Raw genomic sequence first — 9,430 nt, 5'->3', positions numbered from 1 at the left:
CCCAGATACTAAATCCTTGTCAGAAGCACAGCTGGTGAATATTTTCCAGCATTCTGTAGGCAGAATGTTCACTCTGTTAACTCAGGCACTTGCCCGTTGAACCATCTTGATGGCCTGTGGCACAGTTTTTAATATATCATTATAATTAATTGCTGTCATCCTGTGATATAAACGAATACTGAAGCAGGGTAGTTAGACATTCTAAAACCACACAGCCTTGAAATTGCATGATACAAACAAAAAAACACCTGATAAACACAAATGTTATGCTTTTACTTATTTTATTTAGTTTCCTGCTCCAACATAAATATTTTTTTTTGAAGTCTGCTATTATTTAAATGTAAGCCAAGCACTGGTATTGCAAATCTTTAATCCCAGCACTCCGGAGGCAGAGGTAAGTGAATTTCTGAGTTGCTCTTGAGTGCTGGAAATAACAGCATCAGCCACCACACATGGCCTAAAATTTATTAGGTAAGCACATTTGTCTGTCAAACAATAATATTTTGTTTTGTTTTGTTTTGTTTTTTTCAAGACAGGGTTTCCCAGTGTAACCCTAGCTGCCCTGGAACTTGCTTTGTAGACCAGTTTGCCCTCAAACTCAGAGGTCTGCCTGTCTCTGACTCCTGGGTGCTAAGATTAAAGATGTGTGTCACTACTGCCCAGCTTCAAACAATAAGAACTTTTTTTCAATAAGAACTTTTAAAACATGAAAATACAATAAAAATTTAAAAGGCACTAAATTACTGTTCCTCCAAGTATCATAAATTTAAATTCCTACTGTTTTCCCTCATGTGTTGGTTTAAGAGTGTCTCTCCTTGACAGGCCTTCAAGGTTCTCCACAGCAAGCAAGATGAACTTCTGGGTTCCTATGACAGACTATGGGTGGGGGAGGAAAACGTGTGAGAGGTGCTGGATGTTCATCCAGGAATCAGCAATCAAACTGGACACTCCCAGAACCTAAAAGCAAGAGCTCAGAGTTCTGGGGTTCTGGAAAATTAGCACCAACGGACTCAGGGAAGGGAAACACATGGCAAAAAACTTCAGGGAGTGTTGCAGCCACCAGTAGGAACTAAAAGATTTTATGTCATAGAATATGTATATTGAGTTGAGAAAGTAAAAGGGGATGAAGCCAGCCACCAAGAGCAGGATGCTATGAGTGGCCCGCATCTCAGGGGAGGTCCTGTGGGTGAGGCTGAGGCTGCAACTTCGAACATGCTGAACCCTATGGTGGTGTCTGTAAAGGAGACATACCATGTGCATGCTGGCTACCACCATAAGTGTCATCAGCAGGGCACCCAGACTGAATAATGGGATTGTACACAAGCCAGACATATTGGCCACATACTGGCAAGCCATGCCATTCCCCATTGAGGAATCACTACTGTTATCCCAAAAGAGTTTTATCTCAATGGGAGAGATGGTGCTGCTGGCCAGCATAAGAGTCCAGCAGAGGAGGCAGGAGCAGCCAACATGCCTAGACACCCAGCATCTGAGCCCTGTCCACAACTTGTGCTTGGGACTGACTGTGACAGCTTGAAAACAGCTCAGCAAGCTGGTGGTGCAGAGCGAAAGGTCTCGAGACATCCTATGGAAATAAAAGAAGACTTGGCACCCAGAACCTTCCAGGGCATGCACCAGTCCCAAGTCTTCCATCACTTCCTGTGCTCCCTTGGAGAGAATAACAAAGGAATTGGCCACAGCCAAGTTGGAGAGAATGAGGTCTGTAGGCTTCATTCTGTTTCCTGTGAGAAGGATAAAGCTATGCATGAAGAACAAGTGTTTGTCAGAAGGCCTGTGCCCATCTGCAGCAGAAACACAACCTTCAGGACCATATTATCAACAGTCATTTGTACCATGTTTATGGAGGCTTGTGGTCAAGGAGACCCAGGTTGTGTCCTAGAAGAGAAAAACATTAATATTGCGGTGCTGAGGTTAAAGCTGCCCAGTGAATCCAGGAGTTTTATTAGCTTATTTTTATGTGTACAGGAGAATGTGGTGGAATCACATTTGTGTGTGTACACATATATTCAGGGTGCCCAACAAGGCTGAGGAGGCTAGACAGCAGCATTAGGTGCCTTCCTCTATGTTCTCCACCTTATTTTTTTTTTAAGACAAGGTCTCTCCTTGAACCTGGAACTCACTGACTGACAGAACTAGCTAGCCAGCAACCTCCAAGTACCCTTCTGTCTTTGCCTCCTCAGTGATTAGGTGCTTGCTGTCTCATCTGACTTTTTGTGGGGGTATTGGAGACTCTAATTTGAGTCCTCATGCTTGAAGTACAAACTCTTTGTCAACTTAGCCATCCTCCCGGTTCACAAGTCTTCCTTTCTTAAAAGATTAAACCGAAGGGCTGAAGATGTTGGGAGAGTACTTGCCTGGTTTCTGCAAAAGTCCTGGATTCTGTCACCAGCACCATGTAAACTGCCAAGGCGGTACATGACAACAAACCCAGCATTCAAGAGATGGACACAGAAGGATCGAGAGTCAAAGTCATCCTTGAGGACATGGCAAATTCTAGGCCAGCCTGGGCTGCCTGAAATCTGTCTCAATTAATAAATAAAAATAAAATGAGTAAATATATAAAAACTGAGTAGGTGGAGAGATGGCTCAATAATTAAGAGCACTGGGTGTTCTTCCAGAAGACACAGACCCACCTCTAACATCCGTGATGGAGGCTCAACAGCTGCCTGTAACTCTAGCTCCAGGAGATCCTATGCTTCTGGCCTCCGGGCGCCTGAACTTTTGTGCACATATCCACACACATACACATAACTATTTTTTTAAATTAACCCAAAAGTTTCTGAGTTTTCTGGCACTTAAACTCCAACTTTGTAGGACTGAGGGTAGGGTTCCTTGCTTTCAACCTGGTACAATAAAAGTTGCATCTGCCTAGGCCTGACAGTACCCACCTGTAATCCTAACATTCAGGAAGCAACAGCAAGAGGATTATCACCGGGCCGGGGGCAGCTTGGACTAAACAGTGAGTTCCAACTTAGTCTAGGCTATATGAGAATTTGTTTTCCTTAAAAAAAAAATTGAGATTTGAATCAGACAATAACTGAATTGTTATTACCATACTATACAAATTGACTGTTTTTAATATTTTTTCAATAGCATAAAACAAAAGTCCCATGTATTTTTCATTATTTTGTGATGTTGAGATAAAACAAAGTCTCATGCATGACTGTCATTGTACTACAGAGCTAACCCCAGATTCCCCACAGTTTTACCCCCAAATGCATATGATGGCTGTGCAGAGACACAGCCTATGTTCTGTTTGAAGACTTTCACGAGAAGATAATGATGACTTTGATGAAAACAAGGAAGTTCCCAGTGTTATGAGAACCTAAAAGGGAGGTTAAGCTGGGTGTGGTGGCTCATTGCTTTGATCCCAGCACTCAGGGAGGAAGAAGCATGAGGAATCGCTGTGAGTTCAAGGCCAGCCTGGTCTACAAAGTGAGTCCAGACAGCCAAGGCTATACAGAGAAACCCTGTCTCAAAAAACAAAAACAAACAAAAACTAAAAGGGGGGGTTATTTCTCTCAGAATATTGCAAGACCTCCCAAAACTACAACCTTCCTACAGGACCACATTCACAACAGATCAAGATGTGTGACCCATTTCTACAAACTGTGAACCCCAGATCTTGTTCCATTCTCAGAATGGAGGGAGCATCCTATACACACTGAGAACACAGAGCAGAAGCTCCCTTGGTACCTTGTGAAAGAAAGTGCTGAGCTCCTCCCTTCCAACTCCCACTCCAGTTTCTTCAGTTCCACGGGGTAGCAATGGGACCTTCACACATGCAAGTAGAAACAGAGTTCTGAAAAATGTGTAAATACCCAAAGTAAAGACCAAGGAGGACACTCAGCACAGACACTGCTTTCTGACACGATGTTCAAAAAGTCAACACAGAGCCTGTTGCAATACTTACTTCCAAGCCTAACAACCTAACTTTGCCGCCCCCAAACCCACATGGTGAAGGGAAAGAACTGACTTCCACAAGTTGTCCTCTGACCTCCATGTGCACAGCATGTCACATCCACATCCACACATCCATACATAAACATATACACTAAATAAGTAAAAAATTATTTTTTCTAGTTTTTTGAGGCAGTGTCTCACTATGAAACCTTGGCTGGTCTGGAACTTGCTAATATAGAAGCTAGCTTCTAACACACAGAGATCCAGATGTCTGCCTCTGCCTCTTGAGGGCTGGAATTAGAGTTATGTGCCACTGCAGTTGATGAGTAAACAGTAATTTTATTTTGGGGAGGAGGTTGAGAGGGAGGAAGGAAAGGGAGGCAAAAGAAAGAGAGGGGTGAAGGGAGAGGGAGAAAGAGAATGACTGTTATAAGTTAGGAGCTATACAGTCTGTTTCCTGAATACTGAAAAACAGAAACATCCCTGTTGAAAGTAAGCTGGGGCAGAAGGCTGCTCTTTCCTCACTAAGATGACAGACAGGAGACTTGGGAAAGGATTTGCTTTCAGAATGACAGCCCTTCACATACACCCTGTCGGGATCAGGCACATACATACAGATTATTCCAAGACAACCCACTCAAGTTTCAACCCTACCATCCTCTTCCCATCCTCACATATCTCTCAGCCTACTCCCCTCTCAGCAACCTACTGGTACCAGCTGCAGGGGGAGCTGGCTACAGTCTAAGGCTAAGGGAACAAAGCCTGGTTCTGAGGAGTATTCAGAAGCTTGAGCTTATGAATCTTCACCTGAGCCCTTGTCTATGGACTTGAACCCCAGGAACCCTCAGAGGCTCACTTCCGCAGCTGTGGCCACAGGCAGCAGAGCCAGATCAGACTGCATGGCAGCCACTGATATGGGAACTGGGCTCCAGAGTAAAACCCCCAGGGGGCTGCCATGTGTCACGTACAAAGATATTGCCTGTAAGGGGAGGCTAGGGCATTTCCAGAAGAGAAAGCACTCAGATTCCAGGTGCAAGGACCCAGTAGTAGCTGTAGTTGGTAGTGATTAATTAAGAGACCTCATGAACAGCTAGGAAAAAAAAAATACTTCTGGTCTCCCTGGAGCTACACGCCAGAGCGAGGGGTGGTAATGCACTAGGTGGGTTAGGAGTGCTCTGTAATAAGGTCCCCAAAGTGGGCTCACAGTCTTCTACCAGGGAGCTGTCAGTAAGTTCAGTCACCCATAGGTTATCTCAGAGGAAAAGTATAATAAGCTGCCAGAAGAAACAGGTGGTGTCGTAAGGCTGCAACCTGCTTTTCCACCCACACACCTTCCTGCAGGGTCTCTCCCCAGAACACCACCAGGACAGAGCCTAGACCACCTCCACCTACCCTCCTCTCCCCTGAGGCTCCTTCTCAGTTGTACATTTGCATTTAAGATTGATACATTTCAAAGCCCAGGCAGAGACAGCCCCTGCTCCCCTTATTAGGGACCCACACGGAGACTGAGCTGTCCGTGGGCTACATCTGAGCAGGGAGGTCTAGGTCCTCTCTATGAATAGTCCTTGGTTGATTCATCACAGTCTCTGCAGGCCCCACTGGACCCAAATTTTTTGGCTCTATTGGTCTCCTTGTGGAGTTCCTGTCCCCTCAAGGTCTTTCCACTTCTTCCATAACACTCCCTGTGCTCCAGCCAAAGTCTGGCTGTGAAGCTCAGCATCTGCTTCGATACCCTGCTGGGTAGAGTCTTTCAGAGGCCCCCTGTGGTAGGCTCCTGTCCTGTTCCTTGTCTTCTCTAGGTTGTCTGCTCTTTGATCACCTCTCCCTGGCTGGGTGGCCACAGAGAAAGAGGATACAGACAGTCCTGATGAGACCTGATAGGCTAGTGTCAGATAGTAGGGGAAGAGGACCTTCCCTATCAGTGGACTTGGGGAGGGGCATAGGGGGAGAAGAGGGGAGGGTGGAACTGGGAGGAGATGAGGTAGGGAACTACAGCCAGGATAAATTGTAATTAATAGTAATAATGATGATGATGAAAGATTGATACATTTCTCCCAATTTAAGCATCTAATCTGAAAGTGTCTACTCAGAGGAGCTGGGGACCCTGTGAGGTAGTAATCTCCACTCTAGAAATCTCTGCACCTCCCCCAAAAAAGCAAACTATATAAGCCTGCCTCCCACTCAGTTCTCTGCTACTTCTACACCAAGCACAGGCAGCTGTCCTCTTGTGTCTTCCCCAATAAATCTCTTTCCCAATAAATCTTTATGAGGTTTGCGGTGTGATGTGATTTTTATTTATTTATTTATTTATTTTTATTCCTTGGCTCCTGACTTCCAGGATACCTTTTCTTATAACTGTAACACTTTTAATGGAGAAATCTTCTCCCTCCCCCAACCCCAACAGAGTTGTAAGACTTATGGTGGGGAAACCTTCCCCCTCAGAGCTGCAACACTTACATGTGGAAGATCTCAACACAGTTATATCACCACCAAAAATTTATTTTTATTTTATGTGCATCATGGAGTGCTTTCATGTTGTGATGATTAACATTGCACTTAAAGTTTAGACTTGAGAGACCAAAATGCAAACATTGCCTCTAATATGTAAGCCACTAACTTGTACTGGCTATGCCCTAGCAGGCCACTTCCCTTTTTCCCCCCAGACATTGAAGACTATTTTTGTAGTGTCCCACATTCGAGTTCCTGGACCTGTGCCATTTCCCAGAACCCGCCTTGGAAAGGAGACCAGCACGGATCAGGGAGCAACAGGTGAGAGGCTCTTCCCCCTCATCTACTGGCCTGCCACAGCCTACCAGCAAGAGTGGTGAAAATAAATCCCTTAAGGAAGTGTAGGAAAATACAACCAATGAGGTGAAGGAATTAAATAAAGCCCTCTGTGGAGAGCTGAGACTCAGACGCCATCTAATGGCACTGACATCCGCCTTCAGAACTGTAAAGAACCTCTAGAGCGCATGTGCAAGTTGCGAAAGCGCGCCAAGCCACTGCCCGAGCCCAGGCCGTCAGACGGGGTGATGAATGAGCAGCCAATCAGAGTATGACACGTCACGTCACGTCACTTAGGTGCGACCAGGGCTTATATAAACAGTGCCACTTCGGGGCTCGGTCTCTCCTCCTTTCATCGCTTGACTGTAATAAAGCCTGTTGCAGAAGGATCCTGTTGTCCGTGTGCATTCTTGCTGGCGAGACGATCACGCGGCTCGTAACAGCCCTCAAAGAAATACAAGAAAATACAACCAAATGTAAGAAAGAAATTAATAAAACTGTCCAGGACCTAAAAATGGAAATGGAAGCAATAAAAAAACACAATCAGAGGCAATCCTGGAAATGAAAACCTAGGGAAGAGAGCAGAAACTACAGACACAAGCATCAATAACAGAATACAAGAGATGGTAGAGAGAATCTCAGGTGTAGAAGATATAGCTAAAGAAATCAATACATCAGTCAAAGAAAATGTTAAATCTAAAAAATTCCTGACACAAAACATCCAAGAAATCTGGACTAATATGAAAAGACCAAGCCTAAGAATAATAAGAATAGAAGAAGACTCTAGACTCCAAGGCCCAGATATTTTTTTCAACAAAATCATGGAAGAAAACTTCCCCAACCTAAAGAAAAAAAAAATGTCTATAAACATACACAAAGCCTACAGAACACCAAATAGATTGGACCAGAAAAAAAAAATCCTCCCTTCACATAATAATCAAAACACTAAATGTACAGAATATTAAAAGCTGCAAGGGTAAAGGGCCAACTAACATATAAAGGCAAACCTATCAGAATTACACCTGACTTCTCAACAGAGAAAGCCAGATCCTGGACAGATGTCATGCAGACACTAAGAGAGCACAGATGTCAACCCAGACTACTATATCCAGCAAACATTTCAATTGCCAGATAGAGAAAACAAGATATTTCATGACAAAATCAGGTTTAAATAGTACCTGGCCACACACCCAGCCCTACAGAAGGTAGTAGAAGGAAAACTCCAAACTAAGGAGGCTCACTACACTCAGAAAAACACAAAAACAAATAACCCTACAGCCTCAAAACCAAAAGAAAAGAAGCATGCACACACACTCTATGACCACCAATATCAAAATAACAGGAATTAACAACCACTGGTCATCAATATCTCTCAACATCAATAGCCTCAACACCCCAATAAAAAGACACAGGCTAACAGAATGGATGCATAAACAGGACCCATAATTCTGTTGCATACAAGAACATACCTCAGTAATAATGACAGGCATTACCTCAGAATAAAAAGCTGGAAAAAAGTTTTCCAAGCAAACAAACACAAGAAGCAAGCTGGAATAGCTATTCCAATATATAATAAAATAGACTTTCAACCAAAATTAATCAAAAGAGATGGGGATGGGCACTTCATACTCATCAAAGGGAAAATTGACCACAATGACATCTCAAATGAAAGAGCCCCTCCCCCATTTGTAAAAAAAAATTACTAAAGCTAAAATCACACATCAAACCCCACGCATTAATAGTAGGAGACTTCAACACACCTCTCTCATTGAGGTCATTGAAATGGAAACTCAACTGAGAAAAAAACAAAACTAACAAACATTATTAGTCAATTGGACCTAGCAGATATCTACAGAACATTCCATCCAAACACAAAAGAATATTCCATCTTCTCAGCACCTAATGGAACCTTCTCCAAAATTGGCCATGTCCTTAGACACAAAGAAAGCCCCAACAAATTTAAAAAAAATATTAAATAACACTTTGTATTCTATCAGATCACCATGGATTAATGCTAGATTCAACAACAGAAACAATAGAATGCCTACATGAAATAGAATGTTCATGAAAACTGAACAAGTCTCTACTTAATTACCACTGTGACAGAGAGAAAATAAATTAAAGACTTTTTAGAATTCAATGAAAATGAATACACAACATACCCAAACTTATGGGACACAATGAAAGCAATGCTAAGAGGAAAGTTCATAGCGCTAGGTGTCTTCATAAAGAAAGTGGAGAGAGCTCATACTAATAACTTAGCAGCTCCCCTGAAAGCTCTGAAAAAAAAAAAAGAAAAGAAAGAAACTAACACACCCAAAAGGAGTCAACAGCAGGAAATAATCAAACTTAGGGCTGAAATCAATAACCTAGAAACAAAGAGAACAATACAGAACAATACAAAATCAAGAGCTGTTTTTTTTAATCAACAAGATAGACAAACTCTTAACAAAACTAACTAAAAGACAAAGAAAATTTATCAAAATTAATAAAATCAGAAATGAAAGGGGGGATATAACAACAGACACCAAGAAAATCCAAAAACCTGTACACCACAAAATTGTAAAATCCAAATTAAATGGATAATTTTTTGATAGATACCACTTACCAAAGTTAAATCAAGATCAAGTTAACAATCTAAATAAACCTATAACCCCTAAGGAAATAGAAACAGTCATCAAAAGCCTGCCAATGAAAAAGAGCCCTGGGCCAGATGGTTTCA

At 42.7% G+C, this 9,430-nt stretch overlaps 1 pseudogene; it reads right to left on the bottom strand.

Moving 5' to 3' along the window:
- LOC110562933 (vomeronasal type-1 receptor 1-like) lies at positions 1-2,538 on the bottom strand (annotated as a pseudogene).
- Between the last annotated feature and the right edge of the window lie 6,892 nt (positions 2,539-9,430).

This window comes from Meriones unguiculatus, chromosome 6 (genome assembly GCF_030254825.1).
Source record: "Meriones unguiculatus strain TT.TT164.6M chromosome 6, Bangor_MerUng_6.1, whole genome shotgun sequence".
Taxonomy (NCBI): Eukaryota; Metazoa; Chordata; class Mammalia; order Rodentia; family Muridae; genus Meriones; species Meriones unguiculatus.
The sequence above is the reverse complement of the archived record's forward strand: the minus strand, read 5'-3'. Positions and strand labels throughout refer to the sequence as shown.